This window comes from Mesoplodon bidens, assembly GCF_964165515.1.
Source record: "Mesoplodon bidens genome assembly, chromosome: 4".
In the NCBI taxonomy this organism is placed as follows: Eukaryota; Metazoa; Chordata; class Mammalia; order Artiodactyla; family Ziphiidae; genus Mesoplodon; species Mesoplodon bidens.
The window spans coordinates 89,877,601-89,883,731 of record NC_138160.1 but is presented as its reverse complement, the minus strand read 5'-3'; the positions used below and the strand labels follow the sequence as shown (position 1 = coordinate 89,883,731).

Below are 6,131 nucleotides of genomic sequence, written 5' to 3'. Positions count from 1 at the left end.
CCAGGAAAGGCAATGTTTTTTCATTTTAAATATGTCTTAAAAAGTCAGAGGTCCTTTGTGTATTTAAGAATTGTAATGGAATATTATACCACCCTAAAAACCAATAAAATAGCTAAATATAGAGATCTCCAAGGTATATTGTTATATGAAAATGCAAGGTGTAAAGATGTAATATATTATGCTGATGTTTGTATATAAAAGTGGATGAACTTTTTATGTGTGTATATATGCATAGGATATCTCTAGCAGGATACAAAGAATGTTAGTATCAGTGGTTGCCCTAAAGATGAGTAAGAAGGAGGCTTACTTTTCACTGTATGTAATTTTTATAACTCTTAAAACTCTATGTGCATGTATTGCTTATTGAAAAATTGGTTTGAAAAAATTTAATGGAATTATTAATGTCAAAAAGACACCCAAGCTCTTGAGTCATCCCCATGCACCCCTGTTGTGGCGAGTGAGATTGAGGCAGTCCTTGCCCGCTCAGCTCTCTAGTATCTGCGATTCTTATTCTTTAAGATGCCTGAGGAAATGCACCATGGAGAGGAGGAGGTGGAGACTTTTGCTTTCCAGGCAGAAATTGCCCAACTCATGTCTCTTATTATCAATACCTTCTATTCCAACAAGGAAATTTTTCTTCGGAAGTTGATCAGTAATGCTTCTGATGCCTTGGACAAGATTTTCTATGAGAGCCTGACAGACCCTTCCAAATTGGACAGTGGTAAAGAGCTGAAAATTGACATCATTCCCAACCCCCAGGAGCACACCCTGACTCTGGTAGACACAGGCATTGGCATGACCAAAGCTGATCTTGTAAATAATTTGGGAACCATTGCCAAGTCTGGTACTAAAGCATTTATGGAGGCTCTTCAAGCTGGTGCGGACATTTCCATGATTGGGCAATTTGGTGTTGGCTTCTATTCTGTCTACCTAGTGGCAGAGCAGGTGGTTGTCATCACAAAGCACAATGATGATGAACAGTACACCTGGGAGTCTTCTGCTGGGGTTCCTTCACTGTACGTGCTGACCATGGTGAGCCCATTAGGTGGGGTACCAAAGTGATTCTCCACCTTAAGGAAGACCAGACAGAGTACTTAGAAGAAAGGCGGGTCAAAGAAGTGGTGAAGAAGCACTCACAGTTCATAGGTTATCCCATCACACTCTATCTGGAGAAGGCACGCGAGAAGGAAATCAGTGATGATGAGGCAGAGGAAGAGAAAGGTGAGAAAGAAGAGGAAGATAAAGATGAGGAGGAGAAGCCTAAGATTGAAGATGTGGGCTCAGATGAGGAGAATGATAGTGGCAAAGATAAGAAAAAGAAGACAAAGAAGATCAAGGAGAAATATATTGATCAGGAAGAACTGAACAAGACCAAGACCAGAAAACCTGATGACATCACCCAGGAAGAATATGGAGAGTTCTGTAAGAGGCTTACAAATGACTGGGAAGATCACTTGGCAGTGAAGCACTTCTCTGTAGAAGGTCAGGTGGAATTCAGAGCATTGCTGTTCATCCCTCATCGGGCTCCTTTTGACCTCTTTGAGAACAAAAAGAAAAAGAACAACATCAAACTCTATGTCTGCCATGTGTTCATCGTGGACAGCCGTGATCAGTTAATACCAGAATATCTCAACTTCATCTGTGGTGTGGTTGACTCTGAAGACCTTCCCCTGAACACCTCCCGAGAAATGCTCCAGCAGAGCAAAATCTTGAAGGCCATTCATAAAAACATTGTGAACAAGTGCCTTGAGCTCTTCTCAGAGCTGGCAGAAGACAAGGAGAACCACAAGAAATTCCATGAGGCGTTCTCTAAAAATCAAAAGCTTGGAATCCATGAGGACTCCACTAACCGGCAATGCCTTTCTGAGCCGCTGCGCTATCACACCTCCTAGTCTGGAGATGAGATGACTTCTCTCTCAGAATACGTGTCTCACATGAAGGAGACCCAGAAGTCCATCTATTACATCACTGGTGAGAGCAAAGAGCAGGTTGCCAACTCTCCATTTGTGGAGCGAGTGCGGAAGCAGGGCTTCGAGGTGGTGTACACAACAGAGATGATCGATGAGTAATGTGTGCAGCAGCTCAAGGAATTTGATGGGAAGAGTCTGGTCTTGGTTACCAAGGAGGGCCTGGAGCTTCCTGAGGATGAGGAGGAGAAGAAGAAGATGGAGGAGAACAAGGCCAAGTTTGAGAACCTCTGCAAACTCATGAAAGAGATCTCGGCTAAGAAGGTGAAGAAGGTGACAATCTCCATTAGGCTTGTGTCTTCACCCTGCTGTATCGTGATGAGCACCTACGGCTGGACTGCCAACATGGAGAGCATCATGAAAACCCAGGCACTTCAGGACAACTCGACCGTGGGCTACATGATGGCCAAAAAGCACCTGGAGATCAATCCTGACCACCCCATTGTGGAGACCCTGCGGCAGAAGCCAGAGGCAGACAAGAATGACAAGGCCGTCAAGGACCTGATTGTGCTGCTGTTCGAAAGTGCACTGCTCTCTTCCAGCTTCTCGCTTGAGGATCCCCAGACCCACTCCAACAGCATCTACTGCATGATCAAGCTAGGCTTGGGCATTGATGGAGATGAAATGACAGCAGAGGAGCCCAGTACTGCTGTTCCTGATGAGATCTGCCACCCCACCCTTAAGGGTGATGAGGATGCCTCTTGCATGGAAGAAGTAGATTAGGAATTTCTACCTGCAGACTTTGTTCCCTCTGTATAGCGTCCCCATGGCTCCCCCAGCAGCAGCCCCAGTGGCCTTGGCCCACTTGGTTCCTTCTGCTGATGTCTTGTGATTTTATTTCTGTCCTTCTGTCTAAAGCAGGATATAAGGGCCTCAAGCCCTCTCCCTTTCCACATTTGACATGGGGTTTGAATGTTGTGTATTGTGTTTTTTTGTTTGTTTTGTTCTGAAATTAAAGTATGCAAAATAAAGATGATGCAGGTTTTTTATACAAAAAAAAAGACACCAAAATTGTTGATAGAATAAGCTTTTGCAATTAGATCCTTTTCTTAACAAGGCATACACATTTTCCATGGGAGAGTTTTCACGTGTGGCCACACTGAAAATTAATGTTATGAGAAGCTTGGCCTATTTTATGATTGTTGAATCACGGTCCTCTACAACCAAAGAATAAATGAACACTTGGACAAGTAGAGTAGGAAGTGATAACACTGTAGAGTAGGAAGTGAAAACATAAACAATCTAAACACTATAGTTAGAAACAGTAATTCTCCACCAGACATCCACAGAATAATAGGATCCTAAAAGTTTCTTTAACCAGAACAGAATAAAGATTTGGGTTATTTTTTAAAACTTTCCTCTTATATGACATTTTTCCTTCAAACTTTCAAGTCTCCACTGAAAACTTATGAAGGAACACGTTATTCACAAGTAAGTGCTGGGAAATAAGTGAGAAAATATCAGAAATCTCTTTGTATAAAATTTCAAGAATGTCAAATGCCAGTGTTATCCTGTTGTTTAATGTATTTTAAATATAAAATGCAGTTTATACTAATCATTTGCCCTTTTGAGTCATGAAATGTACGTTTTTAGCTGTAATGGGTATGTAAGAAGTTTTACCTAATTCAAATTTATGCCTCTGCATTGAAATATGAGGTGAGTCCAGAGCACAGCTTCACCATAATCCACTGGGAATCAGACCTGTAATTAGCCATTCTTGGGTATCACCACTTGCCATTCAATATGACTGCAACTGACAAAGCATTTATCTGGCAACAAAAAGCTTTTTATATGTTATATGTGTCAGCTTTGTGTAGTTAGTTAGATCTGTAATTAACTCTCCTTTATAAGAAGCTTTGGGGAAGTGTGTGGGAGTATAGGTAATGAAATATGGCAGGTTGATGCTTTGTGTCATTTTGTAAACTAGCTATAGCACCAGGAAGAGAAAGGTCGTGGGTCAACATAAACTGGAACACAGCATTATAGAGATATTTAATTTCTGAGATTATTTAGAAATAAATGACTATGGTTTGACATACACTGACCCTGCATCTACAGAAATGTAAGCTCTTCACTTTGAAACTTCACTCACAGTAGTGAGGTTGCCACTCAGTTTTCTTCCTTCCTGACAGAGCAGGTGGCTCATTGAGATCACTGCCTACACCAAAAAATAATAGTGTACATGTTTGGAACAGAAATTTCATCAGCATAAACTAACTGGGCTGAAATGAGGCTCTTCTGACCTTATGTAATTAGCATCCTATTGTAAGCAAACAACCCAGATACCTTTGAATCTTTCCCTGGGTTCCATGAATTATTAAGTGGGGACTCTGATGGGTTATCCAACTAATGACATAAATTTTACTTCCAGGAAGGATTTTATTCATCTCTAATAAGTGTTTACCATTTTATGAGATTTTAAAAAACCACTTGGAATTTGGGTCAGGAAAACCCAAGGGATTTATGTGACTCATTGACAAGTGGTTAGAATAAGAGTAAAATAACCTTCATCTGGAATGTACAAAAATAAATAGAGCAAATTTTCCAACAAAATGGTTTCAAAACAGAGAAGAAACATATTGGAAAAGATTCCCTTTGATAAAACATAAAGATTGAGGTGGGAATAACAGAATTATAAAAAGACGCTCTTTTGTAGTTGGAAATATGAAGTCTTCGTGATTAGAGAGCTATATTAGTCATATATCTGGACCATATGTTTGAAACAAGAAATCCTCTATCTGAAAAAAAAAAATGCCTGAAACCACCTTTTGTGTACCGGCGGACCTTATCTCTCAACTTTTGTGTATGCAACTGGATCTCGGAGGCCAAGTTTCCTTTAAATCCCTTCACAGGTGTATGTGAATGATCAAGGAATCACTTTTTCCTACCCACTTCAAGGTAGCATGACAATATCCAGACACCTTTAAACAAAGAAAGCTTGTGCCAGGAGAAACAAAGATATGAACAAAGAAAGGTCGACAAGTTTGCTCAAATCACCAGCCTTCCTGTGCTGCTCCATCATCCTTCACTGAATAATGTCATATCCTTTCTACCAGACATAAGACAAGATGATGGGAAGAATGTAAAAAGAGACAATAATATTCTTTTCTTCTCTGTACTGAATAAGGAATGTACAACTGCTCAAAGCAGATAATAACATACTTAGAGATAATAAACATGTATTCTCCCAAATAGAGAAAAATAAGTGGTAGTATTTGATCAGCTCCCCAATGCATGGGAATGACTATGCAGTTATAGACAATTAGAATGGGGAGTGATTCACATGGACCAGAGTTAGCATCATGGAAACATTAGGCTGTGAGATGACTTGGGAACATGAGAGGGTTGAGACGTGTTGGAAAATGTAACTCAACTGTATAAATATTGCATAAGGGCAAGAGCAAGCATGGTATATTTAGGAACCAATGATAAGGCCAAAGGTTGTCTTGGATTGGCTAGAGAAGGAAGAGGGGGTCAGTTTAGAGAAACTAATACAAAATATAGAATATGGATTTGTTCTTCTTGACACTGAACACCCTCACTGAAAGGTCATGAACAAGGTAGTGAGCAAGGGAAAATAAATTATGCATAAGTGCAGAGCTTAGCTGTATAAAAAGTCCCTGAAATTTAAAATTAGTTATAGAAGTACTTCATTTAACCGAAGGTCACAACCTCATCTGGACATGGTTGAGAAAACGAGAAGTAAGCAACAAGCAGCCTTTGAATATCCGGGGGGGGAAAATCATAAACCCTTTATGCTAAGATCATCCAATGCACCATGAGAAAATTGACTCTCAGAGGCTATTCACTGTTAATTTAGAGAAAATCTAACTCCTCTCTCCACTGCAGAATAGAAGCAAGAAATTAAAAGAGGTAGGTTCTAGACTCAAGCATTCTGACCATTTTAACATTTGATAGCTGACCATCTGAAAATAAAGAAAGAGGCAGAAAAAGTATTAAAAGCAGCCATAAAGTGAGAGATGTGGTAATTATTTACTTGAAACTGAGATGAATTACCTCAGTAAAAAAGTCTTCACTAAATTATTTTAATGCTTTATTTTCATTCTCTAATAATTTTGTTTCTGTAATAGAAGCTCATATTATGCAATACAAGCCAAAAAAGAATGGTTTAAAAATGTGCCCCAAAAGCCAAACTTTCTCTGA

The 6,131-nt window shown here is 39.8% G+C and overlaps 1 pseudogene across 1 annotated transcript; it reads left to right on the top strand.

Moving 5' to 3' along the window:
• Window positions 1-423: 423 nt before the first annotated feature.
• Window positions 424-2,968, top strand: LOC308616510 (heat shock protein HSP 90-beta-like; annotated as a pseudogene). Its single transcript has one exon. The product of its transcript is annotated as a heat shock protein HSP 90-beta-like (transcript).
• The last annotated feature ends 3,163 nt before the right edge of the window (window positions 2,969-6,131 follow it).